The sequence below is a fragment of the Salmo salar genome, chromosome 27 (assembly GCF_965601325.2).
Source record: "Salmo salar chromosome 27, fSalSal1, whole genome shotgun sequence".
In the NCBI taxonomy this organism is placed as follows: domain Eukaryota; kingdom Metazoa; phylum Chordata; class Actinopteri; order Salmoniformes; family Salmonidae; genus Salmo; species Salmo salar.
This window is the reverse complement of record NC_138317.1, coordinates 32,361,516-32,387,639: the sequence shown is the minus strand read 5'-3', so window position 1 is coordinate 32,387,639 and position 26,124 is coordinate 32,361,516. Positions and strand designations below refer to the sequence as shown.

The window sequence follows — 26,124 nt, the reverse complement described above, 5'->3', positions numbered from 1 at the left end:
TCCGGAGTTCTTCTGTGGAGATGGTTGTCCTTCTGGAAGGTTCGCCATCTCTTCAGCACTCCACCCATCAGATCTTTATGGTAGTGTCCAGACGGAAGCCATTCCTCAGTAAAAGGCAGATGACAGCCCGCTTGGGATTTGCCAAAAGGCACCTAAAGACTCTCATACCAAGAGAAACAATATTCCCTTGTCTGATTGAACTCTTTGGCCTCAATGCCAAGCGTCAAGTCTGGAGGAAACCTGGCACCATCCCTAAGGTGAAGCACGTTGGTGGCAGCATCATGCTGTGGGGATGTTTTTCAGCGGCAGGGACTGGGAGACTAGTCAGGATTGAGGGAGAGATGAATGGAGCAAAGTTCAGCGAGATCCTTGATGAAAACCTGCTCAGGACCGCAGACTGGGGTGAAGGTTTGTCTTCCAACAGGACAATGACCCCTCCAGCCAAGACAACGCAGGAGTGGCTTCGGGACAAGTCTCTAAAAGTCCTGAAGTGGCCCAGCCAGAGCCCGGACTTGAACCCGATCAAACATCTCTGGAGAGACTTGAAAATAGCTGTGCAGTGACGCTCCCCATCCAACCTGGCAGAGCTTGAGGACCTGCAGAGGAGAATTAGAGAAACCCCCCAAATACAGGTGTGCCAAGCTTGTAGCGTCATTCCAAGAAGACTCGCGGCTGTAATCGCTGCCAAAGGTGCTTCAGCAAAGCACTGAGTAAAGGGTGTGAGTACTTATTTAAATGTGATATTTCAGTATTTTAAAAAAACTGTTTTGCTTTGTCATTATTGGGTATTGTGTGTAGATTGAGAGAAAAAATTTAATACATTTTAGAATAAGGCTGTAACGTAACAAAATGTGGAAAAAGGCAGGAGGTCTGAATACTTTCCAAATGCACTGTATAGAATACGCCGTAAGAGCGTTTGTGCAAACCTTGATTCAGTGCAAGACGTGTAAAAAGTTGGGCCATGTGTCAAGTGTTTGCAGACGGAAGGAAAATGTTATTGAAGAGTCTGTGAATGTAAAATGTTGCAACTGTGGTGGGGATCATATTTCTGAATTCCCTGAGTGCCCAGTTAGGGTGAAAGCGGTTGAGGTGTCAAGGATCAGGGCTGTACAGCAAATCTCCTATGTGGAGGCGGTGAAGAGAGTTGAAGGGGCAAGAGGCCACAGTTCTGAAGAAGATATGGCGGTGGATGCACCACAACAAGTTGCAAATGTTATACGTCAATCAAGTGATCTGGATAAACGTATTGTGAAGGTAGATTTTGTTGCATTTATAGCCACAGTTATTAATTGTACTGCACAAGTTCAAGAAGCTGGACAAGGTTTTGGGCCTCCAAGACTTAACGGCAGAAGCACTGCAAGGACTACTGTTGCCAGGAAATGTCCCTTCATCACAGGATCCTTCTGAACCTGATTAAAACAGAAAAGCAGGCTGATTTAGTTGAACATTTCATTATTGATAGTTTGTATGGAATTTATATTTAAAAAATAAATACAAATTTACCCTGCATTTTTTTCCTTTTCGGATTATTATTATTCACCTCTACAGTAGGTGGAATGCACATATAATTGTTGCGAATGCCATTATACCGAAGAAGAGAAGATTTGAAATTGACAAGATGGCGGAGTACACATTGTTGGATTACTTTATGGAGCAACATTTTATTTTAATAATGAAGCATTTTCTAAATTCAATCAAACCACTTGCAACTGGACAATTACCTTTTAAAAATGTAGAGAACAAAGACAGTATCACCAAGTTAAGGTTGGTTGGAAATTCTCTGCGCTACACCAAACAGTACATACCCTGTAACTTCCAGTAAATCTTTGTACACCAGATAATGTGATATAACCAATCTGTAGCAAGCTATGCACAAGAAGTCACACTCGACAGAACTCACTGAAGTCTCCAATTCCACCAGACATTTTTCTTTACATTTTGCTAATGGCCATTTAACCGAAATCAGCATCATATTCATTGTTTACATTTACGTGTGCTGACTGCCAGTTATTGTGAACCACATTTTTTGTGTGCACTGACTCTTATCAGAGAATGGTTTGCAAGCCCTGCCACATCCGACGAGCGTCAGAGCCGGTGTAGTACAATTCGATCTTAGTCCTGTATTGATGCTTTGCCTGTTTGATGGTTCATCGGAGGGCATAGTGGGATTTCTTATAAGCTTCTGGATTAGAGTCCCGCTTCTTGAAAGCGGCAGCTCTAGCCTTTAGCTCAGTGTGGATGTTGCCTGTAATCCATGGCTTCTGGTTGGGGTATGTACTAGTGATGCACCGATATGACATTTTTGACCGATATCTGATATTTTCCTTGCCAAAAAAAAACCCGATACCGATATTTAAAATTTGAATGGCCTTTTAAGCATTCTAGTACAGTTAAATAGTTAACACACACACACGGACACAGCGGTCTAAGGCACTGCATCTCAGTGCAGGAGGTGTCACTACAGTCCCTGGTTCGAATCCAGGCTCTGTCACATCCGGCCGTGATTGGGAGTCCCATAGGGCGGTGCACAATTGGCCCAGCGTTGTCCGGGTTTGGCTGGGGTAGGCCGTCATTGTAAATCAGAATTTCTTCTTAACTGACTTGCCTAGTTAAATAAAGGTGTTAAAGAAAAAAAAGAATCGGCCAAATCGGTGTCCAAAAATACCGATTTTCTATTGTTATGAAAACTTGAAATCGGCCCTAATTAATCGGCCATTCCGATTAATCAGTCGACCTCTAGTTTTGATTATGTTTTACTGGTAATGGGGACATATGTAAATGCCAACAAAATACATTTTTGGTCAGTGTGGTGTGTGTGTGTGTGTGTGTGTGTGTGTGTGAACCTTTATTTTACTAGGCAAGTCAGTTAAGAACACATTCTTATTTTCAATGACGGCCTAGGAACGGTGGGTTAACTGCCTTGTTCAGGGGCAGAACGACAGATTTTTACCTTGTCAGCTCGGGGATTCAATCTTGCAACCTTACGGTTAACTAGTCCAACGCTCTAACCACCTGCTTTACATTGCACTCCACGAGGAACCTGCCTGTTACACGAATGCAGTAAGAAGCCAAGGTAAGTTGCTAGCTAGCATTAACCTTATCTTATAAAAAACAATCAATCAATCATAATCACTAGTTAACTACACATGATTGATGATATTACTAGTTTATCTAGCCTGTCCTGCGTTGCATATAATCGATGCGGTGCGCATTCGCAAAAAAGGACTGTCGTTGCTCCAACGTGTACCTAACCATAAACATCAATGTCTTTCTTAAAATCAATACACAAATATATATTTTTAAACCTGCATATTTAGTTAATATTGCCTGCTAACATGAATTTCTTTTAACCTGTTATGGATAGGGGGCAGTATTTTCACGGCCGGATAAAAAACATACCCGATTTAATCTGATTATTACTCCTGCCCAGAAACTAGAATATGCATATAATTATTAGCTTTGGATAGAAAACACTCCAAAGTTTCTAAAACTGTTTGAATGGTGTCTGTGAGTATAACAGAACTCATTTGGCAGGCCAAAACCTGAGACGTTTCCTTACAGGAAGTGCCCTCTCTGACCATTTCTAGGCCTTCTACACTCTCTTTATTGAAAACTGAGGATCTCTGCTGTAACGTGACACTTCCTATGGCTCCCATAGGCTCTCAGAAGGCGGCAAAACGCTGAATGATGTCTTTGCAGGCCCTGGCTGAAAAACAGTAGCGCATTTGGATAGTGGTCGATCAGAGAACAGAGACTGGAGGCGCGTGCACGAGGCGACACCATGTCTTTATTCTTTCGTCTTTGAATGGAAACAACGACTTCCGGTCGGAATATTATTGCTTTTTTACGAGAAAAATAGCATTAAAATTTATTTTAAACACCGGTTGACATGCTTCGAAGTACGGTAATGGAATATTTAGAAATATTTTGTCACGAAACGCGTCGGGCGCGTAACCCTTCGTCACCCTTCGGATAGTTTCTTGAACGCACAAACAAAACGCCGCTATTTGGATATAACTATGGATTATTTGGAACCAAACCAACATTTGTTATTGAAGTAGAAGTCCCGGGAGTGCATTCTGACGAAGAACAGCAAAGGTAATCCACATTTTCTTATAGTAAATCTGAGTTTGGTGAGGGTCAAACTTGGTGGGTGTCAAAATAGCTAGCCTGTGATGGCGAGCTATCTACTCAGAATATTGCAAAATATGCTTTCACCGAAAAGCTATTTTAAAATCGGACACCTCGATTGCATAAAGGAGTTCTGTATCTATAATTCTTAAAATGATTGTTATGTTTTTTGTGAACGTTTATCGTGAGTAATTTAGTAAATTCACCGGAAGTTTTCGGTGGGAATGCTAGTTCTGAACGTCACATGCTAATGTAAAAAGCTGTTTTTTGATATAAATATGAACTTGATTGAACAAAACATGCATGTATTGTATTGTATAACATAATGTCCTAGGCGTGTCATCTGATGAAGATCATCAAAGGTTAGTGCTGCATTTAGCTGTGGTTTTGTTTTTTGTGACATTATATGCTAGCTTGAAAAATGGGTGTCTGATTATTTCTGGCTGGGTACTCTGCTGACATAATCTAATGTTTTGTTTTCGCTGTAAAGCCTTTTTGAAATCGGACAGTGTGGTTAGATAAAGGAGAGTCTTGTCTTTAAAATGGTGTAAAATAGTCATATGTTTGAAAAATTGAAGTTTTGGGATTTTTGAGGAATTTGTAATTCGTGCCACGCCTTATCATTGGATATTGGAGCAGGTGCTCCGCTAGCGGAACATGTAGATGTAAGATTAACTAGGGAAAATGTGTCACTTCTCTTGCAACAGAGATATATGCAGCAGTTTGGGCCGCCTGGCTCGTTGCGAACTGTGAAGACTATTTCTTCCTAACAAAGACAGCCAACTTCGCCAAACGGGGGATGATTTAACAAAAGCGCATTTGCGAAAAAAAGCACAATCGTTGCTCGACTGTACCTAACCATAAACATCAATGCCTTTTTTAAAATCAATACACAGAAGTATATATTTTTAAACCTGCATATTTAGCTAAAAGAAATCCAGGTTAGCAGGCAATATTAACCAGGTGAAATGTCACTTCTCTTGCGTTCATTGCACGCAGAGTCAGGGTATATGCAACAGTTTGGGCCGCCTGGCTCGTTGCGAACTAATTTGCCAGAATTTTACGTAATTATGACATAACATTGAAGGTTGTGCAATGTAACAGGAATATTTAGACTTATGGATGCCACCTGTTAGATAAAATACGGAACGGTTCCGTATTTCACTGAAAGAATAAACGTTTTGTTTTCGAGATGATAGTTTCCGGATTCGACCATATTAACGACCTAAGGCTCGTATTTCTGTGTGTTTATTATATTATAATTAAGTCTATGATTTGATAGAGCAGTCTGACTGAGCGGTGGTAGGCACCAGCAGGCTCGTAAGCATTCATTCAAACAGCACTTTCGTGCGTTTTGCCAGCAGCTCTTCGCTGTGCTTCAAGCATTGCGCTGTTTATGACTTCAAGCCTATCAACACCCAAGATTAGGCTGGTGTAACCGATGTGAAATGGCTAGCTAGTTAGCCGGGTGCGCGCTAATAGCGTTTCAAACGTCACTCGTTCTGAGACTTGGAGTAGTTGTTCCCCTTGCTCTGCATGGGTAACGCTGCTTCGAGGGTGACTGTTGTCGATGTGTTCCTGGTTCGAGCCCAGGTAGGAGCGAGGAGAGGGACGGAAGCTATACTTTTACACTGGCAATACTAAAGTGCCTATAAGAACATCCAATAGTCAAAGGTATATGAAATACAAATCGTATAGAGAGAAATAGTCCTATAATTCCTATAATAACTACAACCTAAAACGTCTTACCTGGGAATATTGAAGACTCATGTTAAAAGGAACCACCAGCTTTCATATGTTCTCATGTTCTGAGCAAGGAATTTAAACGTTAGCTTTTCTACATGGCACATATTGCACTTTTACTTTTTTCTCCAACACTTTGTTTTTGCATTATTTAACCCAAATTGAACATGTTTCATTATTTATTTGAGGCTAAATTGATTTTATTGATGTATTATATTAAGTTAAAATAAGTGTTAATTCAGTATTGTTGTAATTGTCATTATTACAAATACATGTAAAAAAATCGTCCGATTAATCGGTATCGGCTTTTCTCGGTCCTCAAATAATCGGTACCGGCGTTGAAAAATCATAATCGGTCGACCTCTAATCAAAATCTATTTATTTCACTTACTTGCTGTGCTGTTTCGTTGTTCATTTGTTCAGTCGTTTCATTCTCAACCAGGATTTCTATGGAACACCGTTTGGGTCTTTGCGTGTCAAAAAAGAAAACAAGGAACAGTAGATAACGCTATTTGACGTGTCAAATAAGCTTGTTGACCAATCCGGACCTGAATATGACTGCACATCACATAATAATTTAACACGTTCATAAATATTTTACATAGTCATTACACATTGATTTCACTATCACTTGTATTTCATGTCACAACTATTCATCGATACATATGCTAAGATGCTGGTAAAGTTGTCTCGTGCACCTACAGTGCTGGTCATAAACATTTTTTATTAATTTGCATCACTGCCAATGACATACCTTTTTATTTTGAAGGCAAACCGCAAATTCCACTATTGTGCCTAATTCTTATTGTGGCTAACTTCACAACACAACCAAGTCCGCTCGTGCCTCACTAGCCAGATGAAGCTAGCTGGCTGCTTATAATGTTAGCCTTTGGGCAACAGGGTTAAGTAGCTGGCTATCTATTTATTTTCATGAACTGAAGTTCAATTTCTATAGGCGAACAACAAATGGCAACCTAGCTAATACTTACTCACAAGGATTCATAAATCATTGCTAAGAATAATGAAAATTATTGCAGTATCTACTGGTCATTGGTTTAAGGCTGGTTGTATAGGTGCTAGGTATGTACCAAGCGAAAGCTAGCTACCCCAGAAGTTGTGGTCGAACAAATTATGCTTTATTACCGACACGGTATTGTAAACGCATCGTTTGTGGCCGGGGTTTGCTTGTTTGCAGACTTTTTTTGCTAATAATAATGAAAATACTGCAGTTTCTACTGGTCATTGTTTTCAGGCTGGTTGTATTGGTGTTAGCTATGTACCAAGCTAAAGCTAGCTACCCCAGAAGTTGTGGTCGAACAAATGATGCTTTATTACCGACACGGTATTGTAACGCATCGTTTGTGGCCGGTGTTTGCTGGTTTGCAGACTTTTTTTTTTACAGCTTTGACAGTGCTACTGTATCTTTTTTGACACGCAAAGATCCAAAAGGTGTTCCATAGTGTGTATGTCTTGACGCTAATAGCAGTGACACTATTACTCTGTAACTCTGGTAGGGCAACATTTGAAAAATAGCGCACTTGGTAGTGTGTACCGGTGCTCGACCAGTCGGCGAAAGCCAACAACGCCCTCGACAGAGAACGGTTTATTGTCAAGGGCAATGAATTCCATTATCTTGGCTTTAATGGATTTTGCCTTTGAGTTGTCTCGCTGAAATGTTCTTACTCTTTCAAATGACTGCTCGACTTGTTGACTGTTGATCCACACAGCAGACATTGTGGGCTAGGTTATGTATGCTGTGTTGCACGTGTAGCGCCAAATTTTATGTGCCGTCATTACGGCATGTACCTACGTTATATAGGTATGCACGTCAGCTTTGACATTGGTTTTGCACATCGACGTTAAACTAGACATCGGCCAATACCGATGTTGACATTTTTAGCTAATATCAGCCGATTCCGATATGTTCACCGATATATTGTGCATCCCTAAGATGTACGTACGGTCACTGTGGGGACGACGTCATCAATGCACTTATTGATGAAGCCAATGACTGATGTGGTCAGGGGCGAAAATCTGATATCAACTTTGGGGGGGACAATTACATGACATTTTCTCGAGCAATTCCCGAGGGGGACACCAAAAGTGGTGCTGTAACACACAGCCTACATTGTAATATGGTAAATGTATATTGAGGAACCAAAGAAATAAGGTGTTTGCCGTACTCCTAACTACCGGTACCCAAAACTACACAACTACTCACAACAGCAATACCATTGCCTTTAACAAATCTTAGTTCAGTCACCAGTTTAAGTTGAGAGTGGGGGTATCCATGGCATTTTCCAATTATGTTCCTATTTTACAATTTACTAAATTACTCACGATAAACGTTCACAAAAAACATAACAATTATTTTAAGAATTATAGATACAGAACTCCTTTGTGCAATCGAGGTGTCCGATTTTAAAATAGCTTTTCGGTGAAAGCACATTTTGCAATATTCTCAGTAGATAGCCCAGCCATCACGGCTAGCTATTTAGACACCGACCAAGTTTAGCCCTGACCAAAGTCAGATTTACTATTACAAAAGTTTGATTACCTTTGTTGTCTTCGTCAGAATGCACTCCCAGGACTGCTACTTCAATAACAAATGTTGGTTTGGTCCAAAATAATCCATCGTTATATCCAAATAGCGGTGTTTTGTTCGTGCGTTCCAGACACTATCCAAAATGGTAAATCAGGGTTACGAGCATGGCACAATTCGTGACAAAAAAATTCTAAATATTCCATTACCGTACTTCGAAGCATGTCAACCGCTGTTTAAAATCCATTTTTATGCCATTTTTCTCGTAAAAAAGCGATAATATTCCGACCGGGAAGCTCCTTTTAGGTAAACAGAGGAAAGAAAACAAAGCTTTCGGTCGACGCGGGCACGAGCCTGAGTCTCACAGTATTGTAACCAGCCACTACCCAAACGCGCTACTTTGTTTCAGCCAGAGCCTGCAAAGCCACGATTCAGCTTTTTGCCGCCTTCTGAGTGCCTATGGCAGCCGTAGGAAGTGTCACGTAACAGCAGAGATCCTTTGTAATGGATAGAGATGGCAAAGAAGGCCAAGAAATGGTCAGACAGGGTACTTCCTGTACAGAATCTTCTCAGGTTTTGACCTGCCATTTGAGTTCTGTTATACTCACAGACACCATTCAAACAGTTTTAGAAACTTTGGAGTGTTTTCTATCCAAAGCCAATAATTATATGCATATTCTAGTTACTGGGCAGGAGTAGTAACCAGATTAAATCGGGTACGTTTTTTATCCAGCCGTGTCAATACTGCCCCCTAGCCCTAACAGGTTAAATAAAATAAATAAATAAAAGTTCCCTTGCGACAATTTAGCTTTTGCAACGAGACCATTAAATATATTTAAGACAATGGTAGAAGAAGAGTGTAGTTCAGTTTGGACTTCAGTTTATCGCTAACCTTATCACAGGGACTTTGAAGCACTAACTTACATCATTTACATTTACATTTAAGTCATTTAGCAGACGCTCTTATCCAGAGCGACTTACAAATTGGTGCATTCACCTTATGATATCCAGTGGAACAACCACTTTACAATAGTGCATCTAAATATTTTTTTTGGGGGGGGGGGTTAGAAGGATTACTTTATCCTATCCTAGGTATTCCTTAAAAAGGTGGGGTTTCAGGTGTCTCCGGAAGGTGGTGATTGACTTCGCTGTCCTGGCGTCGTGAGGGAGCTTGTTCCACCATTGGGGTGCCAGAGCAGCAAACAGTTTTGACTGGGCTGAGCGGGAACTGTGCTTCCTCAGAGGTAGGGAGGCGAGCAGGCCAGAGGTGGATGAACGCAGTGCCCTTGTTTGGGTGTAGGGCCTGATCAGAGCCTGAATGTACGGAGGTGCCGTTCCCCTCACAGCTCCGTAGGCAAGCACCATGGTCTTGTAGCGGATGCGAGCTTCAACTGGAAGCCAGTGGAGAGAGCGGAGGAGCGGGGTGACGTGAGAGAACTTGGGAAGGTTGAACACCAGACGGGCTGCGGCGTTCTGGATGAGTTGTAGGGGTTTAATGGCACAGGCAGGGAGCCCAGCCAACAGCGAGTTGCAGTAATCCAGACGGGAGATGACAAGTGCCTGGATTAGGACCTGCGCCGCTTCCTGTGTGAGGCAGGGTCTGCATGCTGATCTCGGAATAAATTGACGATAGCAAAGATTCCATCTTTGACGAGGCCGCATAAATGGAATAGGTACTAGCTAGCTTAATAGTTAATATTTGCGCGCTAGCTCTGCATATTCAGCTAGTGTGTGTGCGCGATTGACTGGATTAACTTTACGTCAGTTACGTTCATTGAGTGCCTTTCAGACAGTAGACACGACCCCTCTGTTACCTTGCCAGTGGATCAAACCATTGTGAGGAAAAGGGTGGGGGGGTCGCAATCTTTTGAAACTTAACGCGCTATTAAGTGTCTATAATCAGCACAATTGCTTTCATTGCGTATTATTAATATTATTTAAATTACATAGTTATGTTTCAGTGATATATTGGGGGGGACAAATCACATTTTTCCCAGGATGTGGGGGTCGTGTCCCCCCTGTCCCCCCCGGGATTTCCGCCCCTGGATGTGGTGTACTCCTCAATGCCATTGGAGGAATCCCGGGAACATATTCCAGTCTGTGCTAGCAAAACAGTCCTGAAGCTTAGCATCTGCTTCATCTGACCACTTTTTTTTTTATCTAGTCACTGGGGCTTCCTGCTTTAATTTTTTCTTGTAAGCAGGAATCAGGAGGATAGAATTATGGTCAGATTTGCCAAATGGAGGGCGAGGGAGAGCTTTGTATGCATCTCTGTGTGTGGAGTAAAGGTAGTCCAGAGTTCTTTTACCCTCTGGTTGCACATTTAACATCCTGATAGAAATATGATAAAACTGATTTAAGTTTCCCTGCATTAAAGTCCCTGGCTACTAGGAGCGCTGGCTCTGGTTGAGCGTTTTAAGTTGCATTCGTATTGTTATTTTATGCCCCATTGCTAAATCATCAACATCTAGAATCAGTTTTTCATATTGAGCGCAGCCAGGATTGAAGCCGGTGAGACTGTTTTATGATCCACATCTAGGATGGACAATTGTGTGTGCATGTTTTTGTGTTGGTAAGCCTATTTTATTCAGGGGTGTGTGTGTGTGCATGGCATAGCCCGGCAGCCCTGAGGGCTCTCTTCTGTTGTGTGTTTATAAAACTGATAGCCCGGCTCGTTGTAAAAACGGATTTGTAAAACTGATAGCCTGGCCTGTTTATCTCTAAACAGTGTCAGTAAGCAAACGTCCCAGGCAGCAGGCACCAGCCGCACAAGTCATGGGAAGGCCTCTGCTGCAGAGTGACCTTGTCAGGTGTCATCATGGAGGCTTGGGTTTAGGCAAGTCTGCCTGCACTACCATAGAGCTGCTCTATAATCATTAACCACCCTCGAACCAGCTCTACTCTGTTCGACCTGCTCTCCCTGTACCACAATTGAAAAGGGAACATTGAGCTTTGTGTGTGTCTCTTTCTCTCTCTCTCGCTCTCTCTTTTTCATATTTACCACTTAGTTGCAGGTATGCCCCTTGTATTCATATCAGTGTGTAACTGGCAAATTGTGAGGGGTGTTGTTAATCCACGGGGGCTGTTTTCAGTTCAAATTAAGGAGGTGTTAAACAATTGAAGTGTTCACCATTCACACAGACTCTATACCTGTATTTTGGTTACAGGGTCTTTTGAAAATGCAGAAATCATGACTAGGGCCCTATCCCAACTACGAGAGATGGAGATTCTGAGGAGCGGAATGCCTATAGAGATTTCTACTTTTGAGTTCACATTACATCCTTGCCTACCTTACATTGTCGCTGGCAACTCGACTTTCTCGGTCTGCAGCTGAAATTGACCGTAAATATCACAGTTGCCGCAAGCCAGTAAACACAAACGATTCAAAAATACAAGCACATTTTATTTTTTTATTTTTACGTTTTTTCTTTAACTTTAGTTTAACTAGGCAAGTCAGTTAAGAACAAATTATTTTTGACAATGACTGCCAAACCCGGACAACTCTAGGCCAATTGTGCGCAGCCCTTTGGGACTCCCAGTCACGGCCGGTTGTGATACCCTGGTTCGATTCTAGGCTGTGTCTGTAGTGACGCCTCAAGCACTGAGATGCCGCAGCTTAGACCGCTTGCGCCACTCGGGAGCCCTTCTAAAACATATTACAATATTGAATAATCCAACAAAACCATATTACACTTGAATAATGCAACAATTCACAAGAATGTGCAGACAATTAAAGGGTTTGTCTCAGCCATACAAATTAAATTAGCTGAAAATACACATTATCAATTAACGTCAGCATATCAGTAATGAACGTTTACCCCTCCAATGCGAATATTAACGTTATCTTACATTGTCATTGATATATTATAGCTAGGCTACACCAGTGTTTCAGTGGTGGCGCTGGATAACGTGACCTGGAAGATTTTAATTTACCGTTCGTTTGAGAAATTTCCCGCACCAATATTCACTGGGTCCATAACACATCCACCCACGATGCTCAGAATGCCAGAAATCATATTTAGATTATGGTAATTAATCTTAACATGTAAATCATGTAATGAAGCAGCCAATAAAATGTAATTTTCAAACATTTGCCAAAATGCAATTCGCAGGAAAACACCATTCTAAACAGTGCACCTGATAGCGGTTCCGTATGTGACAGATGAAGTTCTCTTTTGGAAACTAAAGATGAAACGACTAGGATGGGTTACTAATATGACAAGGCCTTTGGCTTCTGGACAACGAAAGAAAGTTTTAAATGAAACCAATAGAACAGGAGATAAATGGCATAGCGGTGGGTCCAATGGGGAAGTAAATGTAAATAAATTATATAATAACTCCTGTCTATACAGAAATATATAAAATCATTCACCAGAAAGCATGACTTAGCCACAGAGTAATTGAGGATCATTAGCTTCTTTGGATTGTTTCAGAGCACAAGCTTGTAGGCCTATGCCTATTTGGGAACCCCACAATTTGGTCAGTGCGCGTGGCAATAGGCCTAGTTGATTATTGAGTTGATACTGTCAGTATATAGCATCTAAAAATGTGTTAAGATGTCTTGAGTATAATATAAATGTTGAGGCAAGAAGTAGAGGGGTGTGTGGCATATATATATATATATATATATATATATATATATATATATATATATACATACACACAGTGGGGAGAACAAGTATTTGATACACTGCTGATTTTGCAGGTTTTCCTACTTACAAAGCATGTAGAGGTCTGTAATTTTTATCATAGGTACACTTCAACTGTGAGAGACGGAATCTAAAACAAAAATCCAGAAAATCACATTGTATGATTTTTAAGTGATTAGTTTGCATTTTATATGTATGTATGTATGTTTGTATGTATTTATGTATGTATGTATGTATGTATTTATGTATGTATGTATGTATGTATGTATGTATGTATGTATATGTATATATATGTATGTATATATATGTATGTATATATATGTATGTATATATATGTATGTGTATATATATATGTATGTATATATATATGTATATATGTATATATATGTATATGTGTATGTATGTTTTACCTTTATTTATCTAGGCAAGGCAGTTAAGAACAAATTCTTATTTACAATGACAGCCTAGGAACAATGGATTAACTGCCTTGTTCAGGGGCAGAACGACAGATTTTTACCTTGTCATCTTGGGGATTCAATCCACCAACCTTTCGGTTACAGGCCCAACGCTCTAACCACTAGTCTACGCTGCCGCCCCATATGTATGTATGTACGTACACTACCGTTCAAAAGTTTGGACACACCTACTCATCCCAGGGTAGTTCTTATTCTACATTGTAGAATAATAGTGAAGACATTAAAACTATGGAATCATGTAGTAACCAAAAAAGTGTTAACCTCTTACATCTAGATGTGCCGCTAGCGGAACGCCTCACCAATATCCAATGATAAAGCGTGGCGCGAATTACAAACACCTCAGAAATCCAAAAACTTCAATTTTTCAAACGTATGACTATTTTGCACCATTTTAAAGACAAGACTCTCCTTTATCTAACCACATTGTCCGATTTCAAAAAGGCTTTACAACGAAAGAAAAACATTAGATAATGTCAGGAGAGTACCCAGCCAGAAATAATCACACACCCATTTTTCAAGCTAGCATATAATGTCACAAAAACCAAAACCACAGCTAAATGCAGCACTAACCTTTGATGATCTTCATCAGATGACACTCCTAGGACATTGTTATACAATACATGCATGTTTTGTTCAATCAAGTTCATATTTATATAAAAAACCAGCTTTTTACATTAGCATGTGACGTTCAGAACTAGCATACCCACCGAAAACTTCCGGTGAATTTACTAAATTACTCACGATAAACGTTCACAAAAAACATAACAATTATTTTAAGAATTATAGATACAGAACTCCTTTATGCAATCGCGGTGTCCGATTTTAAAATAGCTTTTCGATGAAAGCACATTTTGCAATATTCTGAGTAGATAGCCCGGCCATCATGGCTAGCTATTTTGACACCCACCAAGTTTGGCACTCACCAAACTCAGATTTACTATAAGAAAAATTGGATTACCTTTGCTGTTCTTCGTAGAAGTCCACTCCCAGGACTTCTACTTCAACACCCAATGTTGTTTTGGTTCCAAATAATCCATAGTTATATCCAAATAGCTGCGTTTTGTTCTTGCGTTCAAGACACTATCCGAAGGGTGACGCGCCGGCGCATATCATGACAAAAAAATTCAAAATATTCCATTACCGTACTTCGAAGCATGTCAAACACTGTTTAAAATACATTTTTATGCGATTTTTCTCGTAAAATAGCGATAACATTCCGACCGAGAGTCGTTGTTTTCGTTCAAAGACTGAAAATCTAAAATGGACTCTTCACGTGCACGCGCGCACCCGTCTCATTGTTCTCAGATCGACCACTATCCAAATGCGCTACTGTTTTTCAGCCAGAGACTGCAAAGTCATCATTCAACGTTCTGGCGCCTTCTGAGAGCCTATGGGAGCCTTAGAAAGTGTCACGTTACAGCAGAGATCCTCTGTTTTCAATAAAGAGAATAAAGAAGGCCAAGAAATGGTCAGAGAGGGCACTTCCTGTTTGTAATCTTCTCAGGTTTTTGCCTGCCATATGAGTTATGTTATACTCAGACATCATTCAAACAGTTTTAGAAACTTCAGAGTGTTTTCTATCCAAATCTACTAATAATATGCATATTCTAGATCCTGGGCCCGAGTAGTAGGCCGTTTAATTTGGGTACGTTTTTCATCCGGCAGTGAAAATACTGCCCCCTACCCAAGAGAGGTTAACTACACATGGTTGAGGATATTACTAGTTTATCTAGCCTGTCCTGCGTTGCATATAATCGCTTAGGTACACGTTGCTCCAACCATAAACATCAATGCCTTTCTTAAAATCAATACACAAGTATACATTTTTAAACCTGCATATTTAGTTAATATTGCCTGCTAACATTAATTTATTTTAACTAGGGAAAATGTGTCACTTCTCTTGCAACAGAGTCCGGGTATATGCAGCAGTTTGGGCTGCTGGCTCGTTGCGAACTGTGAAGACTATTTCTTCCTAACAAAGACAGCCGACTTCGCCAAACGGGGGATGACGGGGGATGATTTAACAAAAGCGCATTTGCGAAAACAGCACAATCGTTGCACGACTGTACCTAACCATAAACATCAATGCCTTTCTTAAAATCAATACACAGAAGTATCTATTTTTAAACCTGCATATTTAGCTAAAAGAAATCCAGGTTAGCAGGCAATATTAACCAGGTGAAATTGTGTCATTTCTCTTGCGTTCATTGCACGCAGAGTCAGGGTATATGCAACAGTTTGGGCCACCTGGCTCGTTGCAAACTAATTTGCCAGAATTTTACGTTTCAAACGTCACTCGCTCTGAGACTTGGAGTAGTTGTTCCCCTTGCTCTGCATGGGTAACGCTGCTTCGAGGGTGGCTGTTGTCGATGTGTTCCTGGTTCGAGCCCAGGTAGGACCGAGGAGAGGGACGGAAGCTAAACTGTTGCACTGGCAATACTAAAGTGCCTATAAGAACATCCAATAGTCAAAGGTATATGAAATACAAATCGTATAGAGAGAAATAGTCCTTTAATTCCTATAATAACTACAACCTAAAACTTCTTACCTGGGAGTATTGAAGACTCATGTTAAAAGGAACCACCAGCTTTCATATGTTCTCATGTTCTGAGCAAGGAACTTAAACGTTAGCTTTTCTACATGGCACATATTGCACTTTTACTTTTTTTCCCAACACTTTGTTTTTGCATTATTTAACCCTAATTGAACATGTTTCATTATTTATTTGAGGCTAAATTGATTTTATTGATGTATTATATTAAGTTAAAATAAGTGTTAATTCAGTATTGTTGTAATTGTCATTATTACAACAACAAAAAAACAACCTTGGCCCATTAATCGGTATCGGCTTTTTTTGATCATCCAATAATCGGTACCAAAATCATAATCGGTTGACCTCTACTCTCAACCATACAATTTTACAATTCCTCATCAGTCCAAGGGGATTTAACAGTTTTTACAGTCATTTTCTTAATGGGTGCGCGGTTATTAGTAACTGGAATAAGTATTTTCATAAATGCGTCAAGTGCAGCGTCTGGTCTTCCTCATTACACACCACAGACCAGCAAATATTCTTTACATCATCCACATATGAATCATTACAAAACATATTGTATGACATCTTATACACTATATTAGGCCCAGCCTTTGGAACTTTGGTTTTCCTAGATATGGCTATTATATTGTGATCACTACATCCTATGGATTTGGATACTGCTTTAATACAAATATCTTTAGCGTTAGTAAAATGTGATCAATATATGTTGATGATTTAATTCCTGTGCTGTTTGTAACTACCCTGTTTAAGTTTTTTTCTGAGTGGGAAGCTTGATGATAGCCAGTCCAATATTTAAATCACCCAGAAAATATACTTCTCTGTTGATATCACATACATTATCAAGCATTTCACACACATTATCCAGATACTGACTGTTAGCACTTGATGGTCTATAGCAGCTACCCACAAGAATGGGCTTTAGGTGAGGTAGATGAACCTGGAACCGTATTACTTCAACAGTATTTAACATTAGATTGTCTCTAAGCTTTACAGGAATGTGGATCTGAGTAGAGACCTCAACACTGCCTCTGTAGGAATTTCTGTCTTTTCCGTAGATGTTATAACCATTTATTGCTACCACTGTATCATCAAAGGTATTATCTAAGTGAGTTTCAGAGATAGTCAGAATATGAATGTCATCTGTTACAAACAAGTTATTGACTTCATGGACCTTGTTTCTTCGGCTACATATGTTAATATGGGCTTTTTTAAAGCACTTTTCTGGGTTGCTTGATTGTTTTTAATGAATTACTGGGAAGCTTATCAGAGGTAGACTTACTCAGGTTATTTACATTGGAACTGATAGTGCAGGGTGAGCTACATAAAGTGGTCAGTGCTAACTGCCTCAGTGCTAACAGTGTAACTCTGGTTTATATGCTCATGATTACTGCTTACAATAGCTGTAGGATAAACAGATGTTATTGGTGCAATTAGGGGTACATAAATTAAATTACTTGCATTGTGTTTGCCAATGCCCCTATGATCATGTACAGTTGAAGTCGGAAGTTTACATACTTAGGTTGGAGTCATTATAACTTGTTTTTCAACCACTCCACACATTTCTTATTAACAAACTATAGTTTTGGCAAGTCGGTTAGGACATCTACTTTGTGCATGACACAAGTAATTTGTCCAACAATTGTTTACAGACAGATTATTTCACTTATAATTCACTGTATCACAATTCCAGTGGGTCAGAAGTTTACATAACTTAAGTTGACTGTGCCTTTAAACAGCTTGGAAAATTGCAGAAAATTATGTCATGGCTTTAGAAGCTTCTGATAGGCTAATTGACATCATTTGAGTCAATTGGAGGTGTACCTGTGGATGTATTTCAAGGCCTGCCTTCAAACTCAGTGCGTCTTTGCTTGACATCATGGGAAAATGTAAAGAAATCAGCCAAGACCTCAAATGTTTTGTAGACCTCCACAAGTCTGGTTCATCCTTGGGAGCAATTTCCAAATGGCTGAAGGTACCACGTTCATCTGTACAAACAATGGCACGCAAGTATAAACACCATGGGACCATGCAGCCTTCATTGCGCTCAGGAAGGAGACGTGTTCTGTCTCCTAGAGATTAACGTACTTTGGTGCAAAAAGTGCAAATCAATCCCAGAACAACAGCAAAGGACCTTGTGAAGATGCTGGAGGAAACCGGTACAAAAGTATCTATATCCACAGTAAAACAAGGCCTATATCGACACAACCTGAAAGGCTGCTCAGCAAGGAAGAAGCCACTGCTCCAAAACGTCATAAAAAAGCCAGACTACGGTGTGCAACTGCACATGGGGATAAAGATCGTACTTTTTGGAGAAATGTCCTCTGGTCTGATGAAACAAAAATAGAACTGTTTGGCCATAATGACCATCGTTATGTTTGGAGGAAAAAGGGGACACTTGCAAGCCGAAGAACACCATCCCAACCCTGAAACACGGTGATGGCAACATCATGTTGTGGGGGTGTTTTGCTGCAGGAGGGACTGGTGCACTTCACAAAATATGTGGCGTCATGAGGAAGGAAAACTGTGGATATATTGAAGCAACATCTCAAGACATCAGTCAGGAAGTTAAAGCTTGGTCGCAAATGGGTCTTGCAAATGGACAATGACTCCAAGCAAACTTCCAAAGTTGTTACAAAATGGCTTAAGGACAACAGTCAAGGTATTGGAGTGGTCATCACAAAGCCCTGACCTCAATCCTATAGAAAATCTGTTGGCAGAACTGAAAAAGCGTGTGCGAGCAAGGAGGCCTACAAACCTGACTCAGTTACACCAGCTCTGTCAGGAGGAATGGGCCAAAATTCACCCAACTTATTGTGGGAAGCTTGTGTAAGGCTACCCGGCATGTTTGACCCAAGTTAAACAATTTGAAGGCAATGCTTCCAAATACTAATTGAGTGTATGTAAACTTCTGACCTACTGGGAATGAAAGAAATAAAAGCTGAAATAAATCATTCTCTAGTATTATTCTGACGTTTCACATTCTTAAAATAAAGTGGTGATGCTAACTGACCTAAGACAGGGAATTTTTACTAGGATTAAATGTCAGGAATTGTGAAACTGAGTTTAAATGTAGTTGGCTAAGGTGTATGTAAACTTCCGACTTCAACTGTACATTTGATGCAGCATTATGACAACTCATTGTCACAGTGGTAGGGATTAACTGAGCTGGTCTTGGATCATTTAACAGTCATTGTTTCAACGCTACCTTGAAATGCGAGTCCAGGAGCCAAGATGATTTGGATGGACTCCGTCATTCCTGTATAGTATCTTCTGTTTCCAGAAGTTGTCAAAGTTATCAATTAAAGTGACTCCAGCAGAGCTACAGTAGTCTTTTAGCCAGATGTGTAATGCCAGCAGTCTGCTGAATCTTTCACACTCGCGGCCCAACGATGATACTGGACCTGAAATTATTGGCTGTTTTTTGGAGTCTTTTAATGCTATAATCAGTTCTTTAAAATCCTTTTTCAAATGCTCAGAGCTAGCCCTCCTGATGCCGTTTGACCCCACATGGACTACAACAGTGTCGGCTCCTGGCATCTGTGGTAGAACAGTCGGAAGCAGCCTTGTTATTTCCTGTACTCGTGCTCCTGGGTAGCACAGGGTTTTTCCCTTGGGGACCGAGATGTTTCTCACCATAGAGCTGCCTATGACGACAGCTGGTGATGTTGAATGGCCCGGTCTCTCAAGCAGCTCCGAGGATCTGAACCTGAGGTAGAAGCCACCGGAAAGGGAGACAGAACCGAAGACGCAGGTACCTCCGGATCCGATCTTAATTGGGAAGCCACCACCGACGAAGGCGCCGGAACCTCTGGATCCAGGGCGGCAAAGCTGTTTCTGGTCTGTGTCAGTTCCGGGCTCAACATCTCCATGGAGACCCCCGTTGCCAGAGGACGCCTTCTTCGACTTCCACGGCGAGTGACGTACCTCCATGGCAGGTTGGTTGGGTCGAGATCAGCTCCATTCCCCAGGGAAGGGGGAGACCCCTTCAGGGATGAAACCCTGCCTAGCACCGGCCAGTCGGCTGTGGAGAGCTGACACGGCAGCGAAACTTTCACCAGACCAGAGCAGCGTCCGGTTACTGGGGTGGAAGAAAAATTAAAAGTTGGTGGGCGTGGGTTCCCCAGTAGCTTATGTAGGTTTGCTACTTGCTTGCTAAGAGTAGCTACTTCGCTCCTGTAGTCCTCCGCAAGCAAGCAGTTGCTACATTGAAAGTCAACGCGGTCCACATTGTCCCGGAACAAAGCAAAGTAAACGCAGCTCCTGCAACGTTGGAAATGTTCAATAGCTGCATTGGCCATTGGCCTACAGGCTATGAGTTCCATGCGCTCATTTCTTTAGCCGCCAATGGATCACGGTGTATCAATCTGTCCGTATGGCAGAGGCTGGTGATCTCGGATTAGTTGACTTTGAAACTTTTAAAAAGATTTTTCTCATTTGAATTCAGATTTTTATGATGAACCACGTGAGAAGGATTTTGAGAAAGGAAAAACCATATTATTGAATTGAAAGTGTTCTGCGAAAATGCACACGTGCTGACATTATGCACGCTAACTTGAAACTCACGGACAGCCTTTGAAGTCTTTCCAATTGAATTGCCCCCACATTTCCATGGTGGGATTTTTCCAATAACCTACTTTGAAGCAGAGTAAGACATGTTTCATAATATGAAATAAAACATTAATGTTTAAACAATTAAGTACTGTATGATTTCAAAATGCATACTGCCTCCAGCTCACATTGTAAAGTGTTGTGTGACGTGCTGATAGTCTGTTGCCTGCACTTGATGGTGAATGGGAGGTGTGCTTCAATTACCAGTTGAGAAATAAAAATAGTAGCTCTTTTTAATCTTGCACCAAAATAGTTTTTAACACGATTGCATTTAGAATTGTTGCACATTGAATGCTTACAAAAGCACATGTTTTACTTCAGCAGCAACCAGCAGCAGGAGAAATCCCATTCACACGCTGTGTGTGTGTGAGAATTTGAATTCCACTAAATTATGCAAATAACATGTAGACTGATAAGCATGACGATCCAATGTATTTCCATTGACTGGTATTTCCATCAATGAATAAAAAGCATTATTTAGCATTTTTTTCCCTACAGGTCATTATGGCCAGCAACAGTTTTAGTTATCGGCTTTTCATTTTTTTTTACACCAAAAGCCAGCAATTGCCATCTAATGGAAACCCTGGGCTACACAGCTAGGTAACGTTAGCTAGCAAGCTTGATAACTAGCTGAACAAAATAATTTCTTTCTCACATCAACGTGCTGACATTATGCTAACACTAGCAAATTCAAGTTACCTTAACAAACCAGGCTTTATTTAAAAATATCATGGAAGTGTTTAGGCCTTATAAGAGGCAAAAGCAAATTGCACCTAAAACATTGATAATTCCCTTGAGAGTTGCTTCTTGCCTGGACGTGGATGTCGGTGGCTCAGTGCAGTCAAGAAAAACAAAAAATACCACTGTTGCGATTTAAAGCTACGGTGGCAATTTCAGAATGTAACAGGCTGTTACTACAATTTCAGGTAAAACTAAATAAAATAAGTTAAAAAAATTCCAGCGGTTTCAAAAACATTTCTCTGCTATTACAATTTTTACTTTGAGTGTTGGCTCAATGAGACAATTATGTTTACATTGCACTGCTTAGAGGGGGGCAACTGTCAGGCTTGTGTCGTGCTCTAACTCCGGAGGTAGCAGGCGAGACGTGTCACTGCAGTAATTTGTGTAGCCAATGGTATCTTTGCAAAAAAGTATGTGTGAAGACCCACTAGGTCAGGGATCATCAACAAGATTCAACCGTGGATGGTCAGGGGACAGGAATATAAATACAAATAATTTGTAGACTGCAGATTGATCGCAAGAAGCCCAAATAGATATGTTTGACTAAAACATAATCATTTCAAACCTTTCTTACATTTGTATACGATCACGTCTCTCTATTATGCATGGGAATACTTGGGAACACATTTCTTAAATTAAAATCACTTAGAGCTGATTTCCTGGGGTTTCTCCAATCTTTAATGTCCAACAATGAAAATTCCACACAACTATTTTATTTTTCTCAGAAAACTTGGGGGGCCAAATAAAAGCACCTGCGGTCCGCCCTGCTCTAGGTCCGCCTTCCTCTAGGTCCGCCTTCCTCTAGGTCCACCTTCCTCTAGGTTTTTAGGTGGCTTTTATTTTTCCACGTTTTTATTTTTTACTTATTTTTTTATGCCTTTCTGAAACACGAAATAGCTGGTATATGAAAGAGTTCCCACCCCCCATCCTGTAACAACACTCTCCTTTCTGTCCTTCCTTCTGCCTCCCCCTTTCCCTGGATTGTTAATTAATGGAGAAGATTTGCTCTCTCTCTCGCTCTCCACCCCCCCACTTCCTGTAGCAACACTCTCCTCTGTCCTTCCTTCCTTCCGCCTCCCCTCCCCCTGGTTTGTTCATTAATGAAGCAGGTTTGTTCTCTCTCTCTCTCGCTCGCTCGCGCTCTCTCTCTCTCTCTCTCTCTCTCTCTGGCTTGTTTCTCAGTACAGTAGGGGATTTGCAGCGGTAATATGCAGGATAAGCCTCAGGTCATTCCACCATCATCTGTGCAGACTGCCAGCTAAAAGCAACTGTTTCAGCAAATTGCTTTGCCCCCCCTCACATAAAATCTCTCACTTCAGTGCCAGGACATTTTCTTAATCTGTTGTTAACCAGATGTTTAGCCATACAGTGCTCCTCCAAACACCATACACAGTGCTCCTCCAAACACCGTACACAGTGCTCCTCCAAACACCGTACACAGTGCTCCTCCAAACACCGTACACAGTGCTCCTCCAAACACCGTACACAGTGCTCCTCCAAACACCGTACACAGTGCTCCTCCAAACACCGTACACAGTGCTCCTCCAAACACCGTACACAGTGCTCCTCCAAACACCGTACACAGTGCTCCTCCAAACACCATTCTTGCATACCAAATGCCCCACAGCATTTGGTATGCAAGAATGGTGTTTGCATTACTTTTGATCATCCTAATGTTAAGGTTATTTTGTAGAACAGCATGGCTGACTGTCTGTTTAACCCCTGGCCAGATAACAGATCAGCATGGCTGACTGTCTGTTTAACCCCTGGCCAGATAACAGAACAGCATGGCTGACTGTCTGTTTAACCCCTGGCCAGAAACCAGAACAGCATTTATATACCCCTAACCACTACTCCTATAAAATAAAAAAACGTGTTTTTATTAGTAGCCTAGAGCTAGGTGTTCAGTATTTCATTAATCTATTGCTGAATCTGGATCTTACTATCAGATAGCATGGATGTGTAGCCTAATTAATTCACATGAAGTTAATTGTGTAATAAGTAGTTATTCTAGTACATTTTTGTGAATGAACAGACACATACCTTTCAATTATGTTTTTGTGTTATTATCACTTAAACAGACTACTGTAATATGTAGTAGATAGCCTGGATGTTGAGATTCTCTCTCTACCTGCTGTGACAGCGAAAGGACAAGCGTGTGTGCCTGTGGGCGTGCACTTTATGCCTGTGCACACGTATCAGGCGGAGTGTCTGCTCAATATGCCGTTGCTCTTTAAATCATGTGGCTTCAACATGCGGCATCCATTCTGACACTCCCCTTGGCCAATCAGGGGTGGCAGGGCTGCTTACATCACTGGCCAGTCCGGGATGTGGGGAGGCGGGACTCAGGGAGACGTTTAGTTTGACATTGTAAATAAGCAGGGAACAGTTGTCAGAGAGAGCAGCCAGTGGTTCCTTTCTTCTCCGTCCAGCCATGAGAAACGCAAGATCAACCGGAGGACACAGAATGCAGAGGCAAGCTACCGCCATCACTTCCTCACTCACTCTAACGCGCCACCACTTCCTCACTCACTCTAACGCGCTTTTTTATAACTTTCTTTTCTTTCCTTGACCCCTATCCTTCAGCTCAAGGTAACTTAAAACAGGAAGTTGGCTGGCGGTGAAATGGGTGGTTGGGTGGAGGAAGGGGGAGGAGCGTGGAAAGTGTCAGAGCCTACGAGCATGTGGCTCGGCCAATAGAAAGCAAGGGCTTTGTCCTGTCATTGGGGGATCGTCTGAGAGCGGGGCAGGAGCCCGGTCAGGGGCGGGGTCTGAGTATCAAGTTGCAGGCTAGATTGATTACTTTTGAATATTAAAGGGCAAGGAGGCCGGAGGAGATTTTTAACTGGGACTCTGGAGCGCCACTGTTCTGCTGTTCGTCGCTTCTTCACCTCTCTTTTTTTCTTTTCTTTTTGCCCTCCTGTGTGCTGAGGCAGGGGTCAACTGAATGACAAACGAAAGGGTCGCGGTCCTGGAGAGCGAGAGGGAGAGGAAACGAGTGATAGGAAGAGAGGGAGAGAAAGAGGGAGACGCTCAGCTGTGGGGCAAATGAGGGGACTTGGTCAGAGGAGAAACAGGAGAGAGGGGTGTGTGTTTAGGAGAAGGAGGGTGGTGGAGGGGAGCGGTGGAGACTCAGTTGAGGGGGAGGGGTAGAATAAAGGGGTGGTGGTGAACGCTCTTCTCTCTGTCGGGCAGGCTATATGCTTTTTAAAGGCGGCGGACGGGCAGACTGCCTTTTGTCTGTTCCTGGTACCGGGGCCCAAGGAAGTTGAGGGCTACAGAGATTTTGTGTGTCAGCCAGCCCCCCCTCTCTCTTCTACAATGCAGAGTAGAGTACAGCCTTTCTCTCTCCTGCTCTCCCACAGCCTACTACACAGCATGAAGGGCACAGGGTAAGTGTGACCACTCAAACACACTAGTAAGCACAGACCTGGCTGTGTTTTAGACCACAGCAGGACTCCTCCACTACCGATGTGTACTTTGTCTCTTCTCGTCTTTATCTCTCTCTCTCTCTGCAGAGATGGGATGCTCTCTCTGTCCTCCGCCTCCTCCTCTTCTGTCGTCCTCTACTTTTCTCCTTGAGAGAAATCTGAGTGTGTTTTGGTTGTGTGTATTTCTGCACCGGACAGCAGTCTGCCTGGCCACCCTCATGTCCTTCAACTGTCACTCCAGTACAGGATTGGTGTTGTTGACATCTTTAGATAGCATTTTGCAGAATTGAAAGTGGTGTGAATGTGTATATATGTTTTTTCACAGTTGATTTGAGTCATGTTAATGTTTTCCTATGAATACTACAATGTAGGCTACTAATATTGTGACAAGTTCTATTGAATAAGGCTGTTTGTTCTGTGGAACAGCCGTAGCTGGCGTTTATTTGAGACCCTGCTATGGCTCTGCTTTGACTTTGGACTTTCAAGCAGAACGTTAGCAGCTGTTAGTTTCTCTCTCTGGGCTGTGTTGGTTATTGACTCTGTAGCGCTGTGGTAAACCGGCCCAGCACTGTACTCACAGGCAGACAGACTTCAAAGTCATCCAGGATGGTTGCGGTGCTGTGACTGCGGTTGCTGACCAGGGCCCGTCCCAAGCTGACTGCTGGATGTTTGGGGGACAATCCGAGACCTCGTAGTTGTGGGGTTTTTGATGTGTGATTGTGAGATCTCTTTAGATGGAATCTTTCTAACGTCTTTAGCTCTGTCCTCCGTAATTGAACGTTTCTAGTGGTGCCTCTCTCTCTGACAAAATGAAGTCCCGTTGGGGAGACGGAGGACAGTAAATAATTCCAGAGCTGAAGCCCTGGATGCCAAATCCCAGCTCCCGTCACTGTTTGCATGAGATTTGAATATCATTTGCAGGTGAGCGGGACTGCATCGTAAGCAAAATGGTTGGGAAAGTAAATGAAAATCCAAACAAACACACAGACACACTCGACCATACACACATACTTGCAGCAAGCACACTCTCCAGCTAAAGTGACTACACACAGGTCTTGTGTGCCTTATTCCTTTGCCCTTGCAGGCAGCCCAGTTTTGAGTGTGTATGTAATGTTGTGTGTTGTCAACACATGAGCCAAACTGCCAGGTAAAGTTTGCTAGTGGTGTTATGTTATTGAGGCTGATATGCAGGTAGCAGCAGTGGGTGCCAGAGCTGCCAGGGCCTAGTGTTCGATGAAGGTCACAA

General features: G+C 41.7%; 1 protein-coding gene across 14 annotated transcripts in view; it reads left to right on the top strand.

The window, feature by feature from the left end:
* The window catches only part of LOC106588897 (nuclear transcription factor Y subunit gamma), a 59,036-nt gene that overhangs the window by 4,745 nt on the left and 28,167 nt on the right, over positions 1 to 26,124 (top strand). For 2 of the 14 annotated variants that reach the window (XM_014178438.3, XM_014178435.3), the window contains exon 1: positions 23,810 to 23,922. The exons of 9 other annotated variants lie outside the window; for them this stretch is intronic. The gene's annotated coding sequence lies outside the window, so the exon portion shown is untranslated. Of the gene's footprint in view, positions 1 to 23,809; positions 23,923 to 24,253; positions 24,840 to 26,124 lie in introns of those variants that run through there. 3 more of the 14 variants (XM_014178436.3, XM_014178434.3, XM_045709707.2) reach the window with 2 other exon arrangements.